The sequence below is a fragment of the Dermacentor albipictus genome, unplaced genomic scaffold (genome assembly GCF_038994185.2).
Source record: "Dermacentor albipictus isolate Rhodes 1998 colony unplaced genomic scaffold, USDA_Dalb.pri_finalv2 scaffold_15, whole genome shotgun sequence".
Lineage (NCBI taxonomy): Eukaryota > Metazoa > Arthropoda > Arachnida > Ixodida > Ixodidae > Dermacentor > Dermacentor albipictus.
The window spans coordinates 13,233,976-13,252,418 of NW_027225569.1; the positions used below are offsets into that span (position 1 = coordinate 13,233,976).

Consider the following 18,443-nt stretch of genomic DNA (forward strand, 5'->3'; position numbering starts at 1 on the left):
GAGGCTGGTATTGGGTCCCATCTGAATCGAAAGGGTTATCTACCCGCGTTGCTATGTGGCCAGCAATCGATCCCATCAACTGGTGGATGGGGGCCATGGTCGAAGGTGCCGGTCCACCTCCTAACGAGAAATAAAGTAGTTTCAGCACAAAATAGACGCACTCTTCAATAGCTGCTTCAATAAATAATTGTACTCCGCCACTTTTTTATCTTTGGAGTGTAAACTGGTTTACCGGAACCAGAATAATAACGAAGGAATACGCAGAACATGCCTGCCCGACCTCATATGCGCTGCTTTAGTGAAAGTCCTGCTCAAAGATCTCTAGCAGTCCAACAAAGCTGATTCTTGAGCTAGTTGGTACGGTATGCTCATAATGGCAAAGCCTCTAGCGCAATTCAAAAAGACAGCGCCGTGACAGAGACACAGGACAGCGCTAACTTTCAACTGGCCTTTATTGAAACACAGAGGCAGATATATTGCGAAGCAGGTATGGAAAGATGCAAAAGATGCAAATCTTTTATACCTGCTTCGCTATATATCTGTCTCTGTGTTTCAATAAAGGTCAGCTGAAAGTTAGCGCTGTCCTGTGTCTCTGTCACGGCACTGTCTTTTTGAATTGTGCTAAAAAGTCTTTGCATATCTAGCAGTCCCTTTGGCGCAAGAGACTTCTCGAGGACTGTTTTAACGTGTAAGGCAGGTTACATGTGCTTGCAATTTTCGTGATAAGACAACAGCTTGCGGAAAACGTGATTACGAGTGTATTTTCTCATCTCCAATGATTACACATGCCATCACTAGTTATTAGCGCTCACAACCATATTTACGCTCAGCATGCCAAAATGTCACGCACTCATCCACCGAACACAAAAGAAGTGCGCGAGCATAATAAAAAGTATCCCAAATGAGCCAGTCATACAGAACATGTGCGCTTACCAGTTTTGTGGCGCTCTCCCTTTTCTTTTGCAGCTTCCTCTTTCCACTTTTGCTTGAGATTGTTCCAACATTTCTTCAGTTGGAGGTGGTCACGCCGCGTAATCCCGTGGTTCGCATTATACTGTTTAGCTATTTCTTTCCATGTTTCGTTCTTCTTTGCCAATGATGCGACATCAGTTTTTTTCACATTCTACAATATGCTTGCAGTCATTGACAAGTGCGGTCAGTAGGCTCTTCTCGTCTTCAGCAAAACGAGGTGCCGTCTTGCGTTGCGGTGCATTCTCTTCGGAGGAGAGCGTACGTGAGTGCGACATGAGCGTACGTGAGTGCGACATGAGCGTACGTGAGTGCGACGTGAGCTTGTTGACGGGACAACAACTTCGTAGCGAATGCGGCGCGCGGACGGCGCGCGAGCCCCACAACTTGTTTTCCTAACAGACGACACTTTCCTAGCAGACGACACGCGCTGGCAATTTGCAATGTCCATCACTGTGCCACAATCTCCCTCTCGTTGTTCTCGACAAACCATCCATGCGGCAAATCGTTTGCACGTGTCATTTTGTTTATGTATTTATTTATTTTGATTTTTTATCGGGTGTTGTCACCCATATGGGTCCGGACAGCGGACTCAACGGCGCTCGGTACTCCTCATTCGCAGCACATGTTGCTGTTTTTTTTTCTTGTTTATGACTCCAGCCTAGCGCGTTCGAATAGATTGGTCTTTTCTTCAAAGGGTCACGTAGCCGGACCAGAACAAGGGCCGCTGCCTTTCTGCTGGAATGCCTATAGGGGAAAGGGGACGCGCGAGCTCCCCCGAAACCGAACATATGCCTCATCTCGGCCTCTTGCATCAGGTTGCCCGTCCAGACGGTGCACGAACGCCTTGCGGCAATCGAGAACAAAAGCCGTTGAAAGACCACCATACGAACCAACCATTTCGTTCGCTTCTCTATGGCCATTCCTACAAACGTGCAACAAGACCTTTTGGTTAAAAAAAAAAAGCTAAAACCGAAATAAATGTGGCTATAAAGGTTTTTAATTTGCACTCAAATACACTGTCGCGTAAAAGGGGAGCGCCGACTTGGAAAAATGGTGAATCCTTCAACTCAAAAAGCGCGCAAGAACACCGAAACGTGAAGACCACTTAAACCCGCGGGTAACGGTCGCTTTCTGCAAGCAACACTGCGCATCGCGGCGGCGGACACCGTCACATTACCCAAACTATGCTTACGCCCTGATAGAAATTAGGAAAGATACACACTTTTTCACTGTACAACGTGCCTTACGCTAACAAATTTATTGTTAACCTCGAACACAGACGAGCAACAGGCTTCTGCATTGAAGCACAGTCTTGACTTGACGAAGGAAGTCAGCTTGAGCGTCTATGAAACGCGGAAGCCGACTAGGGCGTTTTGAAGTCCGCTTCTTGCTTCGGGCCGACTTAGTCAAGTCAAGTCCAAGCCCGATCCAAGTTAGATCTCTGCTTTCGGGGGTAAGTCTGTCTTTTATTCTCTCCCTTAACCTTCGAAGTTTCGGCCTCGTATTATAGCTCTGGTGGAATGCAATTATAGTACAGATTCCTTTTCATGGCAAAAGTGGGCAAAAGGAGAGAAAATTTTATAAAATTACACAAAATGATACAAAATAAAATGAAATGCAACAGTAAATCATCTCACTAAGTCTTTAGGAAGGACAGCAAGGCGGTCTACGACTAGGACAACCTAAGGTGCATCTCGCAAAGCTGCTTTGTCCTAGTGCTATTCCGCCATAAAACTCCGTCGCACACTTCTTCACTGGCTGAATGTGGATACATACATACACACATTATATATATATATATATATATATATATATATATATATATATATATATATATATATATATATATATATATATATATACACATTGCACGGGGGTTTATTGCAGCTTGTACGAGGGATCGCAGGTAGCTCTTGATCGCGAGTCCTAGCGGTTCGCATCAGCAGCCCGAGCTCGGGTCTCGCGCCGCAGCTGTGGCAGTCCGCACAGCGCCAGTTGCATGTTACCCACTACAATTGCCCCCGCGGCGAAGAGGAGACATCCGTGCGACCTAAGGAGATGACACGATAAGGGGGTCGTGGTACGGCTTCAGGCGGCTGACATGAACCGTCTCGCGGCCACGGCGGCGTTTGTCTGAAGATGGCGTCACCGGTTCGACCACATAATTCACCGGCGATGTACACGCGACGATCCGGTATGGACCCTGATATTTCGGAGCAAGCTTTGGGCTAAGGCCTGGAAATTGGAAGGGCAGCTGAAGCCAGAGGTGAGAGTCCACGGCGAAAGACTGTGTGGGCTGCCCGTTGTCGTGGCGATCTTTGTGGCTTCCTTGGGTATCCGACATGAACGAGCGAACCAGTTGGCGGCACTCTTCAGCATGGCGAGCAACTTCGGAAAGAGGGGTGAATTCAGAGGTATCCGGGTGATATGTAGCACGGTGTTGAGGGTAGTGGATGGTTCACGTCCATAAAGAAGGAAAAATGGGGAGAAGCCTGTGCTAGCCTGAACGGCGGTATTATACGCGTACGTCACAAAAGGCAGGACATCGTCCCAATTGGAATGATCAGACGCAACATACATGGTGAGCATGTCACAGAGAGTGCGGTTGAACCGTTCCGTTAGACCGTTAGCCTGTGGGTGATACGCCGTAGTGGTGCGGTGAATAGTGCGGCAAGCGGCGAGTAGCTCGTTAATAACTTCGGACAAGAAGACACGGCCTCAGTCGCTGAGCAGTTCTCGCGGTGCGCCATGCCGTAAGATGAAATGCCGTAACATGAATGCGGCGACGTCGGGAGCAGCAGCCGAAGCAAGTGCAGCAGTTTCAGCATATCTTGTGAGGTGGTCTACTGCGACAATTATCCAACGATTTCCTTTAGCAGTGGATGGAAGAGGCCCATAAAGGTCAATGCCAATCCGATCAAAAGGACGTGCAGTACACGGTAGAGGCTGCAGAGGGCCAGTCGTATGAGCAGATGTCTTGCGTCGCTGACAGGCTACACATGACTGAATGTATTTGCGGTCATAAGAATACATGCCGCACCAGTAGTAGCGCTGGCGGAGCCACTCGTAGGTTTTCAGGACGCCAGCATGAGCTTGTTGTGGGTCGGCGTGGAAATACGTGCATATGTCGGAGAGCAAACGGCGAGAGATGACTAGCAGCCATTCGACACCTTCCGGCTGATAGTTTCGGCGGTACAAGATAGGCGTCCCGTAGCACGAAATGGGTGGCTTGGCGACGAAGGGCTCGAGGGCATGTAGCCGTCGAAGAACTGTGAAGAATGTCAATGAGAGACACAATCCACGGATCTTTCCTCTGTTCAGACGACATGTCAGTAATAGCAAGTGTAGCAACCGGGCACTCTATGGGTGAGGGTGGCGTTTCCTCGGATCGCATGGGCGATCGGCAGAGTGCATCGGCATCATAATGTCGGCGCCCGGATCGATAGATGACGCGAATGTGAAATTCTTGAAGCCGAAGAGCCCAACGTCCAAGACGGCCTGACGGGTCTTTCAGTGACGCAAGCCAGCAGAGCGCGTGGTGGTCTGTCACGACGTCGAACGAATGGCCATACAAGTAAGGGCGAAATTTGTTTAACGCCCAAACTATAGCCAATCATTCTTTTTCTGTGACAGAATAATTGGTTTCTGCCTTCGTGAGGGCATGACTCGCATATGCAACCACATATTCCGGAAAGGCAGGTTTGCGCTGCGCAAGGATGGGTCCAATACCAACGCCACCGGCGTCCGTATGAACTTCGGTCGGTGCAGTCGGGTCATAGTGGCGTAGAACAGGCGGTGAGGTAAGCAGATGACGCAAAGTGGTGAAGGCTTGGTCACATGCCGGAGTCCAATCGCGAAGGTCACCTGGGCCAGCCAGGAGCTTCGTCAGGGGAGCGATGATGCAGGCAAAATTGCTCACAAAGCGTCGAAAATAAGAGCAAAGGCCGATAAAACTTCGGAGCTCTTTCAGTGTAGTCAGCCGCGGAAATTCTGCGACAGCAATAAGTTTGTCCGGGTCGGGAAGGACGCCGTCTTCGGAAACGACATGGCCAAGTATTGTCAGCTGGCGGGCGCCGAAGCGGCAGTTTTTCAAGTCAAGTTGAAGGCCGGCGGTGGCAAGGCAAGTAAGGACTTCGTGTAGACGAGAGCGATGAGTGGTGAAATCAGGGGAGAAAACTACCACGTCGTCTAAATAACACAGGCACGTCTTCCATTTGAGGCCTCGCAGAATATTGTCCATCATTCTTTCGAATGTCGCAGGCGCATTGCAGAGGCCGAATGGCATTACTGTAAACTCACACAGGGCATCAGGCGTAATGAAAGCCGTTTTCGAGCGGTCGGATTCATCCACTGGCACTTGCGAATAGCCCGATCGCAAGTCCAAAGAAGAAAAGAATTCAGCACCATGTAGATAATCCAGGGCGTCATCGCGGTATAGGATAGACATAGACTAGTTCGGCAGTGGTGCGGCAGTGTCACGCGCACTGACTTTCCTGCTTTTTGCAGCTTGACTACGCGGTGGCTGGAGGCTGCATCGAAAGCTTGTTGTCAGCGCTGGACAAGACTGCACTGCCAAGGGGTGGATCCTAATCTGCCAAGAAAGAAATTGTCATCGCCGACTGCTATCAGCCTGGACCTGCTACCGAGCATGCGCCGACATCACCCCCACCTGGATCAACTATAAAAGAACCCTGCTACGGCCGTAGACGCTCGGTTCGGCAGTGGTGCGACGGTGTCACGCGCACTGACTTTCCTGCTTTTTGCAGGTAAGCAAAGTTTTCTGTACGTGTTTTTCACGCCTATTTCCTTCCGCACCGCTGCCGAACACAGCTATTGTACTGGTCGTTGCTTATTTTTGTTTGTGTTACCAGTTTTCAGGTGTGTTACCAGCTTCCCTTTTTAAGAAATGCCGCCCTCGAAGGGAGAGCGCGAGGATACAGACGACCTCGACAGCTCACGACAAGAGTTGTCTAATTTCAGAAAGGAAGTTCTTGCTGAATTCAAAGCGCTCAAGAAAAGTGTTCAGTATTGTAGCGATACCTGTGATACAGTGGCTGAATGTCACAGAGAAGTCAAAGAACTGATGAAAGAAATTAAGTCACTGAAGACTAGCAACCAAGCTCTTCAGGAGGAAAACCGCAGGTTACCTGACCGAATCGAAGACCTCGAACGCTATTCTCGAACAAACAACATTGAAATTAAAGGCGTCCCTGCAGACTATGAGCCATTTGAAGCCGTCGTGAAGTTGGCTGAGTTCATCGGTGACGCTGTGACCGAAAGTGACATTGATGTTTGTCATCAGGTACCAACCGCAAAGGGAAATGAAAAAAAAACATTGTCGTGCGGTTCGTGAGGCGAGAAAAGCGTAATGCAGTCCTTGCGAAAGCAAAGAAACTGCGGATCACGACTGCTGTACTAGGGCAAGGGAAAGCGAGTGCCGTGTACGTAAACGAGCATCTCACCCGAAAAAGTAAGCAGATACTTGGCGCTGCAACAGCAAAAAAGAGGCAGGCGGGGTGGAAGCACGTATGGACCAAAGACGGGAAAGTCTTCGCACGTCGAGAAGATGGCTCCCCTGTGCTTCGGCTCATCAGCCTCGATGCCGTACAGCTCATGACAAACAATGCTGAAGAGCCGTGATAAGCCTATCAGAGCAATCTCTTTCAATCCCAAGCTTGCATCTTATTTTCTTGTTGCGCCAAGATGGCTGTTGCGCCGAAAAACCTAAAAACACTGCGAAACAAGAACTCCCCAGCCTTCCTTCATCTTAATGCGCGATCATTAGAAAATAAGCATGATGATATTGATTTGCTCATTGATTCTACTGATGTTCACTTTGACGCCATAATGGTCTCTGAAACTTGGTATTCACGACAGAACGTTCCGTTTACGCGTACTGGTTATGAAACCTTTGTACTAAACCGTCCGCAACGCCGGGGTGGTGGCGTGTTGCTGTTGGTTAGTCGCGCTCACGACGTGCAAGTTCTGAAGGAATTCTCTGTCTCAAATGATAATTTTGAAATATTAACTGTGCAAAACGGCTCTAGGATTATATCAGTGGTCTACCGGCCGCCTAACGCTCGGTGTCAAGTTTTTCTAGATTTTTTTGAGGAAATGTTAGAATTCGTGTCCCAAAACAAATATGTACTATTTCTCAGCGGTGACCTGAACATAGATTTGCTATCTGTTTCCAGCATTAGTAGTGATTTTCAGTCAATTCTCGCATCTAGTGGATTTAAAAATGTTATAAATGAACCAACCCGCATCACTGATAGAACATCTAGTCTACTTGATCTGTTTATCACAAATGCAGACTGTGAAATTGTGTCAAGTGGAACACTTATGTGCGATATTAGCGATCATTTTCCTGTCTTTGCTTTTATTTCTGATGGAAATGAAGAAAAGCGTGAACGTAGCATGCTTGTGCATACGCAGTATATTACCGATCGTTCCCTTCATGCTTTTCGATGGGAAGTTCAAATTCATGATTGGAGTCATGTTCTATCGTGTACCGACGCAGATAGCATGTACGAAGCGTTCATTGTGGATTTTAACACCATTTATAAGAAACATTTTCCAGATATCGTAATCAGAAAATGTAAAAACTCTCGAAAACCTTGGATAAACACTTCCCTTTACAAACAGATAAATTTGAAAGACCGCATGTACTGGGAATTTGTGAAAACCAAAGACGTTGACAAGTTTAAGGCCTTCAAGGTGTTTAGAAATAAGCTAAACGCTAAACTAAACGCCGCGAAAAAAGAGTATTACCAAGCCTATTTTAACGATGTGGTGAGCAACTCTGCTCTGCTCTGGAAGCGACTAAACAGTCTTATAAAACAGACCAATGATTCTAATGTTAACAGCATGCTTGTGAACGACCGCGTTGTCCGCGGAGCAGATCTTTCAAATGTTTTGAACGATCATTTCATAGCTGTTGGAAAGCCTACAAGTTGCAACAGAACAGGCATACCCTCGATTCATAAAACAGCACAATTTTCTGGTAGTATGGTGTTTTTTCCCCCAAGTGAAAATGAAGTTAAAAATGTGTTTTATGGCTTAAAAAATTCCAAATCACGTGATGTAAATGACATGCAAGTTAGGCCAGTCAAATTTGTTACAGACATAATTGCGCCCATTTTAGTTGAAATCTACAACTTATGCTTAGAAAAGAGCTGCTTTCCGAAGGAAATGCAGATTGCAAAAGTGGTAGCAATCCACAAAGGTGGAAATAAAAATGACCCAAATAATTTTAGGCCGATTTCCATTTTGCCTGTCTTTTCGAAGGGCTTAGAAAAAATCCTGCACAAGCAATTGTATGGTTTCTTAGACAAACACTCGCTCATCTCGACATCTCAGTATGGTTTTCTCAAAGGCAAATCAACGGAATTGGCTTTACTAACACAAAAAGAATTCATAGCTACAGCGTTTGATGCAAAAGAACTAGTCTTAGGTATATATTTAAAATAAAGTTCGTTGTCTGTCTGTCTGTCTTAGGTATATATTTAGATTTCACGAAAGCATTCGATACTGTTCATCATATTACACTTTTAGCTAAGCTTGAACAACACGGAGTACGTAGTCACGCAAACGAGCTTTTGTCTTCGTATCTGCAACATCGGTGTCAGTACGTTTGCCATAATCATTCAAACTCAAAAATAAAGGCCATCCCACATGGTGTGCCACAAGGGAGCATTCTCGGACCACTTCTTTTCATTGTTTACATGAATGATCTTTTTTCGACCGCTGAAAGCATCAAATGGATAGGCTATGCAGACGATACCACCATTTTTTTCAGGGGCACAAATCAGGACACTCTCGTCAATTATGCAAACATTGTGCTCCGGGATATCGCAAATTGGTGTGATAGAAACTATTTAAGAATTAATGCTAAAAAAACGCAAGCGATCATGTTTCGCCCAAAGCATAGGGCCCTAAATCTTGAAGACAGGCTGTATTTAAAAAGTGAGGAAATTAAAATTTTAAGCGAGGTTAAAACACTAGGAGTTATATTTTCAGAAAATCTGATTTGGAACAAACATGTGGAATCTCTTTGCGGAAAGCTAAACAGAATAACGGGACTGTTGCATAGACACCGACATGTCTTGCCTACCACTGTGAAACGAACTGTATATAACTCACTTTTTCTTTCTACACTAAATTACTGTCACCTGGTCTGGGCAACGACATCAAAACAAAACATCGCCAAAGTAAAATTATGTCAAAAACGAGCAATTCGTGCTGTAGCTAATCTTTCCTCCAAAGAACACACGTCTAAATATTTTAACGAATACAAAATAATGCCGCTTGAATTCATTTATTCATTTCGTCTAGCATGCCTGTACAGAACAACGTTGAGAAGGGGAAATGTTGATTATGTAAAGTTGTTTAACCTGAATCGTCGCGAAATTCCCTACAACACGACACATACCGACATTTGGTTAACAAGCTTTTGTCGTACTAATTATGGACATCAATCTATGTCCTACCGCATAGCTGATCTACTAAATACCGTAACTACAAGTGGATTAAACACGGATACTATGTCTCCTCGTTCTTTTTTCACTTACTTCCTCTCGCAAAATCCCGCTGTGTGATTTCTGTACTTGTATTGGATTATTGTATACATATTAGTACGCACATTTGTATTGGTATACATTAGTATCAGTGTATGTATATGTGTATGTATGCACATATGCTTATGTTGTCTATTTATATCGAGTTTGATACATCTGATGTATTCAATCTTTGTTCATTTTTTAGCTGTATTCACAGCTCATTTTTCTGAAATTATTTCGTATGTAATTCTATTCTCTTCAATTTCTTTTGTTGTTGTTCTGCAGAAGAAAAAAAAATACTGCCTGCACGTCCATGTTACCTTTTTTTTTCACATTGCCTGTTAAGTGCCTTGACTTATGTACCTATACTACTGCTGCACACTGTCGAATTGTACCACAGGGGGCCGGGCTTAGTCAAGCTGCAGTAATGCAGCTTTTTCCCGCCACCCCCTTTCTCTTTGTTGAGAGATGAAATAAAACTTTGAAACTTTGAAACATCTTTTCGTGTAATCTTGTTGAGGCGACAATAGTCCACACAGAAAGGAATCGAGCCATCTTTTTTCTTAATGAATATTACGGGCGATGACCAAGGGCTGCAGGATGGCTTGATAACACCACGGTCAAGCATCTCTTCCACTTGCTCGGTGATGACACGATGCTCGGTGGATGACACGCGGTACGGACGCTGGCGTAATGGTGCGTGATGTCCCGTATCAATGTGGTGAGAGACGGTACTTGTGCGGCCTAATGATGCTTGGTTCCAGTCAAAAGAGGCGTGGAAATCATTTAAAAGAGTAATTAGCCGCTCACGTTGTGTCGGCTCGAGGTCATCGGCAATGGAGCGACAAAAAACATCCGGTGCTACTCGGTTAGATGGCACAAGGGGTGTCAGTGCTGTTACGCTGGCAGTATCTACGTCGTCGGCCATAGGGAAAGGCACAATAGCGTCAGCGTCCACAGACTCGACGATACTAATATTCTTGCCACAGTGCAAAGCCACAGTTTACGAATTCGGGTTTGAAATCAGTATTTCTGCACACCATGGTGAACCGTGAGGAGGGCGAAAGGCAACAATATAGGCGGGCGGCGAATGAAGACGGCAGCGGGTATAAACATTACCATCGCTTCGACAAGCGATGCGCATGAAAGAGGGACAAATACAGCACTGTGAGGGGGAAGATCAGTATCTGAAGCGACACAGATCCTGCTAAGATCCTGAACTTGAAAGTCGTGAGATGGCAAATCGCACAGAACGGAGAACTGAACCTCAGCACGTGCACAGTCAATGATGACATGATGGCGCGACAGGATATCCCAACCGAGAATCACATCGTGGGAGCAACAAGTTAACACAAAGAAATCAATCGAATACGAAATGTCTCGAATCAGCACCCTGGCAGTGCACATAGCGACTGGCTGTACTTGTTGCTCACAGGCTGTTCTAAGCAATGGTACCGACGGCTTCATGGTCACTTTCCGTAATGCACGACAAAGCTTCTCACTAATCACGGATACAGCAGCACCTGTATCGACGAGCGCAAGAGATTTGATGCCATCAACGGACACTTCAATAACGTTAGCGGGGGAAAAACGATGACTTTGATGTTCCGACGATGGCGCAGTTCGTGCCTCAGGAACTGCGGAAATCAGTTTTCCGCCTCAGTAGTACTGGCACTGGGTCTACGACGCATGGGTGAGAGTGAGCGCCGACGAGGGGAAGGCGAGCGACGAGTGCCGCAGAGCTGTGACTGCGGTGCCGGTATGTCATCAGCAGCGTAGACTTCCGGTGGTGGTCGTGAAGGCATTCGGAAAGGTCGGAAGTCGGAGCTGGGTCGTCGCGGGGTGCCCACGAAGGCCGGCAAGCGCCAGCGGCAGAAGCGCATCTGCATGACCCGGGGTACCGCAGGCATAGCATATTGGGCGGGTGTCAGCAGTGCGCCAAGGATTTGGACCATGCTGCTGTGCACTGAAAAAAAGATCCGCCAGCTGGCGAGGCGAAGGCGGAGGAGAGAACCCCTGTAGACGAGGCGCCCGTGCAACGGCTTCAGCATACGTCAGAGGCGCGGCCACGGGAGCCGGCTGACACGGAGGTGGAATAGCTTCGGTCACTCGCTCTTGAATTATGTCGGAGCGCTGGAGTCAAACACAGAGAAGGCTTCTCCGTGGTCGGCAAAATCGAAAGCTGTCGTGCGACCTCCTCACGCACAAATTCTTTTATTTGCGTCAGCAAAGTTGTGTGGTTGTCGCCAATAATTATTGCTGCTAATGAATCTTCCGTAGGCGGTGGGCGCCGAGCTAAGATGCGTTGTTTCCGTAGCTCGTCCAAACATTGGCACAAATTGATAACTTCGGCCACGGTACGCGGATCCTTCGCTAACAACATCTGAAAGGCGTCGTCATTAATGCCTTTCATAATGTGTTTTATCTTGTCCTGTTCTGACATTGACGGATTCACGCGCTTACACAGGTCAATGACATCTTCGATGTAACTTGTGAAAGTTTCACCGTGATGTTGCGCACGCCCCCGCAAGCGTTGTTTTGCACGAAGCTTGCGCACAGCGGGGCGCCCCAAACACTTCTGCGAAACTTGTTTTGAATGTGCTCCATGTTGCGAAATCGTGTTCGTGGTTCCGGAACCAGAGGTTCGCGACGCCGGTTAAGTAAAACAGCATGTTGTGCAACTTGGTGACGTCGTCCCACTTGTTATGCTGGCTCACCCGTTCGTAAGATTACAACCAATCCTCCACGTCATGATCATCGGTGCCGCGAAAGATGGCAGGATCACGCTGGCGCAACACACCGGAAACGATGACTGCCAGAGGCTGTGGTGCATCTTCCCGGGTGGTATCGTCAGGCATGGTCGAAGCATTTGGTAGCGTCCGGCTTCGAAGTTCCAGTTTCCGAGTTCTGCCCCGCAGCTCCACCAAATGAAAGGGCGCAGGCGGCACGTCAGGTCGGGCCAACGTTGGAAACGTATTGGCATTTCCTGGCCCAATGTTGGCCTAAGGTTAACAGCGTGGCGCCAATATTGGCTGTGCCATTCTGATAAAGATCCAACGTTGGCCCACATTACACAGTCAGTAAACAATATTGGCTCTGCCGTTCAACAAGGCGGGAATTATTGGACCGACTTTCTTACGAATTTGCCAGAATGGGTTACTTGTTGACTTTCTTTGGAGGACATTGGGCCGTAATGAGCCAATTTTTGCCTTGTCGGTTTTTAGTGCTCTACGACTTACTGAGATTGAACAACGTGTTTTGAAAACTAACGCACTGATCACAGGCACAGTGCGCAGGAACCAGAAATGTGTTTGCAAGATGGATCACCTGCGAAACCACCTGTGGTTCTCCCATGTCATGCATGGTACACCGCCATTTTTGCACTTCGCCTTCACCGAAATGCGCCCCCTAAAGAGAAATGCCAGTGCACCAAGTAGCAAGCAGGGGAAGTCGCATAAAATTAGCCGCTGCTTTATTTATCGTGCATGGGAACATGAGCTTTCCATAAGAAGAAACGTTATTGCGAATTTCCCTGCGCATTGTACATTTTGCATGTACGCTCCGCGGCTTTGGAGGATCGGGATTCTGAGGAGAATCGAGAATTACAGCGCAACAGAGCTGATGGAGCCGTTTTATATTGCATCGAGATGGAGCACACATGTATTATGGAAACTTGTTTGTTTGTTTAGCATGCTTGGCATGTTGCGGTGACATAATCATCATGCTCCAATTCCAATATATTTGTTTCTTCGTGCATGTGTAGTAAGCTGCTTGTATGAATGCCCCTGACCAAAAAGAATTAATTGCAGGTTTTGGCTTTTTCGTGTCAACAACTTCTTGTCTTTAGCCCCGTTTACATGAATGCGACAGTGGCGCATCGCATTTCCGAGCGCATTTTGGGAAGGCGATGCGACGCCGTTTACATGTAGCGCATTAACTCTCGCGAGAACATAGCGCCACATGGTGTCGTATAAGGGAAGTGCAGCCGATTTCCGGTGTAACTGGTTTCCGGTTGTGCGCCGAGCGCACGTTGGTGGCTGAATGCCGACTGTACCGACTACCGAGAGTTTGACGCTTGTGCAAAATGCTTGGGAATGCAGCGTTCCGTCTCCACCTTATGCTACTGTTGTCGGCATTGGCCAACTTTCACGTCATCTTGTACGCTGTCGCCTGCATGCAGCATCAGCAGCGACGCCGTCGGATACGGTCGGCCTACATGAAAGCACTTTTGCGCGCAAGAGGGTTGGCGACGTGCTCTGCCGTCAACGATTTGGTTGTCATGCAGGGTGAGAACATCTCTAAAGGATCCTTTTAGACAGACACTGTGCTATACTTGTTAATGAGAGCATTTAAGCCCGCTAGTGCTCCCAAAACGAAGCAGCATACGAAGGCGAGTGGCGTTTGTTACGAAGTACTTTTGATAGCAGTCGCGTCGTGATCGACAACAATTGCCGCCACACGGTCCAGAAATTATGATCGAGTGAGTGAGGTTTAGCGCAAACTCGCGATCGAAAACATCCATGTGACGCCGGGGATCAGTTTGCCCCACCGAGTACCAAAACTAGATGCATCATAAAGAAACGCCTGTCAAAGCTCCATGCAGCTACGGTGGGTGTCGGCGACGCGACAAGCGTCTAGTCGGGGGCGGCAGGAGAATTCGCTGTAGACGCCGGATTCCCCAGTGTAGAAGCGCTTTCTTTCGCTGCCGGTGCTGTGGCTGGCATAGAGTTTCCTACAAAATTACTAGAGGGAACTCTGGTGCTATAGTCGTTGTCCTACCATGGGAATGATGGGAAGTACATGGATTTGTCTGATCTTCGTGCTTGTGGCTTTAAACGTACTTGTGGCTTCGTTTATAGCTCTTTCTGGGCTTTTCACCGTAGACTTACCATACTGACTATACCACTCTATGCTTTTCTTTCGGCATCTTTTCGGTTACAGCGTCGGCCCGTCTCGGCTGATTGTGAACGGATTGAAAGCGGTGAGTTTAAAAGCTGTAACTGCCGTAGTGGCGTGACTGGGATGACCGAACGATCGATGAGCGAGCAACGAACGGCGGTACCAGCGTCACTGAGAGCCTCTACAATGCTCGCGGCGTTAATTTTTTAATCGCTGGCTTGAAAAGGCGGACGTGTGTCGTTTGGTTCTGTTTTGTTTATACTTGGCGACACGATTACTTTATAATGTCGACGGGCCCAAGTCAGTGCAATTGTGTTCTTGTGCAGCATGTAAGCGTTGTTCGCAAAGCGCAGCAGAAGGCTTCTGCTGTGCTTTGTTTTCGCCTCGGCGATGACAGAAACTGTGTGGCTGATGTCACGCATAGAGTCTCACAGACTGCAAGCCATCCTGCACAAGAACAAGGCTGTCCGTACCATAGACTGTTGTGTGTACGGCATTTTTCGCGGACTGTGTAACGAAGTCAGCATTACCAGCTTAAGATTTCAAGGTAAGCGAACGTCTTTGTACTTGTCAATTCTTGGTTGTAACTGCTGTCTCGCGGGGTACTTCCGATCCCGATAGAACTCAATCGGCATCGAACGATGGCGCTTGTCTCCTTTGCGCTAACTGCGGAAGAGAGCCAATCGCGGTCGAGAATATCGATTTCTATCACCATCGATTTGCACGATCGCGATAGTCGCCTTTGCGCTAGCTGCGCAAGAGTCAGCGCAGCCGCGCTCGTGAAATGAGATCTCGATTAGCACCTAAATTGTTCCCGTATACCGATGGCATGCAGTTGCCCTGTGCATTGTAGTGAACGCTCGTGTAAGTAAGTAAGTAAGTGTTTTTATTTACAGTAAGCAGCATACAAAGCTCACTGCAGGGGCAGGGGCTAAAGGCAATCAAGCCTGACAAAGGTCCCTGTCCCTCCGCAGTTCGTGGCAGCTCACACGCTTCGAGTTCAACAGAGTTAAAAAAAAAAAAGATTGCAGTACATCAGTTTCAGGAAAATAGACAACTAGCTACTTTCAAGAGTACACATAACAAATCACATGAACAAGAGAAAAATATACATAACATCTCTAAACAATCATACAGAAGAGGTCGCGCGCACGCCATAATATACAGCTACACAAAATAAGTTCAAGAAATTTGAAACTAAGAATGCATGAGGATACGATGAAATTACATTATACATGGAAACACTCAAAATACTAATTCTTGAATGATTTAAGCATTGGTCGAGGCATGAAAATTCACAGGTTAATGATTATACTGTATACATGTGGTAATTAATAAGTTCTTTGCTTGTTTTTTAAATGCAGCACTACTACCTGTAAAGTTCAATCTATCTGCAAGAATATTCAAAACATGATGTGTCTGGTACGCAGCACTTTGTTTTCCGTAATTAGTTCTTTAGGTGCTCGAATCTTTTGTTCTCGTAAACAGTAGTATAGTTTTTCGGTGCGGCTTTGTTCATATAATTTATTTTGTTGAATTAGTTGGAGCAATTTAAAATAGTATAACTGATCAACCCTGAGCATGGAATGTTTTATGAACAGTGGAGCAGTTGGCAGGTCTTGTAATTTTCCCCTGTACTTTTCGAAACAGCGCAATATTTTCTTCTGCATAGTAACAAGTCTATGGTAATTTCTTTGCGATGTTGTTCCCCAGACTAATATCCCATAAGTTACCTTAGAATGAAAGAGTGCATAGTACATATTTAGTTTTAACCTTAATGGGATTAAGTGTACTGTTTTGTGAAAACTACCAACTATTCGCGCTAATGCGGTAATCAGGTGATTTACATGTGTATTCCAGTTTAATTCCTCCTGAAACCACACACCAAGAAATTTTTGTTCCCTAACGTGTGTAATACAATTTCCTTCAAATGTGACACGTATTTTACTCATAGGCTTGTTTATAGTTCGGAATATCATATAGGTTGTTTTTTTGGCATTTAAGCGTAGCTTATTTTGCCTTAACCATCCTGAAAGATGCCCTAAATAGTTATTTACACTGACTTCAAGTGATAATAAATTGTCTGATGAAAAGAAAACGTTTGCATCATCAGCGTACATAATAAGTTCAGGGGAATCAGGAATTTCTACAATATCATTTATATAAGCAAGGAACAATAGTGGCCCCAATATGGACCCTTGGGGGACTCCTTGGTTTAATTTTATCTTTTTAGACATTGTGTTATTAATTTGCATGAATTGATAGCGATCTTCAAGATAACTTTTGAAGAGTTGAAGTGCGACTCCACGCACTGCATACCTCGATAATTTCTGAATTAACAGTTGGAATTGTATGGAGTCAAATGCTTTTTGAAGATCAAGAAAGAGCCCAAGTGTGTATTTTTTCTTTTCCATATGGTCGATTATCTTATCCTTAATATATAATAGAGCTTGCTCCGTTGACTTATTTTTTTGAAACCCATATTGACTCTTTGTTATTATTTGATGTTTATCAAAAAAGGATGCAAGTCTACTGTAAATTACTCCTTCAAATATTTTTGATATTGTTGGAAGCACTGATATTGGTCGATAATTTGCTAAACTATTGATATCACCACCTTTGTGTACTGCAGTGACTTTTGCCACCTTTAACTGTTCCGGAAATACACCGGCAGTGAGGGTGAGGTTGATAATATAGGACAATACATCACATATCAATGGTGATATCAATTTCAACTCAGCAGAACCTATTTCATCAATACCTGATGCAACATTATTTTTAAGCTTTCTGATTAAGTTTTCTATGGGAACCAAAAAGATAGAATAAGGTACAGTAGACTTATCAGCAGTTGGGGCACTTTCCGTATTTCCATCGGCTGCAACATAGGAGCCCGCGTTTATGAAGTGTTCGTTCATGACATTGGCCAAACTTTCGCCGCTGAGTGTTTCGCCATTAATTGTTAGGTCTTGTGTCCTATGACAGCCTTTATTCCTATTCGTAAGCCCATATATAACTTCCCATAATTTTCTCTGATTGTTGTAAATTTTTTCAAATAACTTTTCATAGTAGTTCGTTTTAGCCTTCCTTATATCTGAAGTTAAAACATTTCTATATGCCTTATATTTAGTGAACGCGTCAGTCTCTCTCGAGTGGATGAAATCGTGGTACAACTTATTCTTTATTTGAACGCGCCTGTAAAGATCAGAATTTATCCAAGGCTTTCTGCATTTTTTATTTATATCACGTGAGAACTCATGAAGTGGAAATGCTGCATCATAACTAGCACGAAACAGCTTTAGGAAGGCGTTATACGCTTCATCAGGGGTATTTTGCCTATAAACAGTGCTCCAATCTAGGTTCTGAACTAAGTGAAAAAAATTTTCCCGAGTTTTGCTGTTTTTAGTTCGATGTAGAAATGTCTGGGTTTTTGGTATGCAAAGGCGAGAAGTAGATAATACCAGAAAGAAGATGGGCATATGATCACTGATGTCATACGAAAAAACCCCGGTTTTTATATTCTGCGAACTTAAATTTGAAGCACATATATCAAGCAGCGTAGCGCTTACTGGTGTAATCCTAGTAGGTGATGTTATAAAATTTGCACTTCCATATGTAAGCAAAAGCGTTTCAAATTCTTTCGCATAGGGATCATTGGAGCAGAGGTCAATATTTATATCGCCCATAATTATGCAAGGAGTATTCCAGAGAACAGTTGATGATAACACAACGTCAAAGAACTGAATAAATTTCTTTTTGTGGCCACGGGGTGGCCTATATACACCAACTACTAAATATGGCCCAATACACATAGTCATGCATTCAATATCATCATTCATGACAGAATATTTATCGAGCAGTTCACAAGAAAGCGCAGCCTTAAAATAAATAGCAAGACCTCCACCTTTTTGTTGTTCACGACAAAGGATTTCATTTCGATAACCTGGAAGGAACGGTGCATCTTCTTTACAAGTGATCCATGTTTCTGAGAAAACCAGCACATCAAACCCAATTGAT

General features: G+C 45.5%; 1 protein-coding gene across 1 annotated transcript in view; it reads right to left on the reverse strand.

The window, feature by feature from the left end:
* Nucleotides 1-18,443, reverse strand: part of LOC139051844 (uncharacterized) — an 88,018-nt gene continuing 69,575 nt past the window's right edge. Inside the window, exon 7 of the mRNA XM_070528862.1 lies at nt 1-120. The gene's annotated coding sequence lies outside the window, so the exon portion shown is untranslated. The remainder of the gene's footprint in view (nt 121-18,443) is intronic.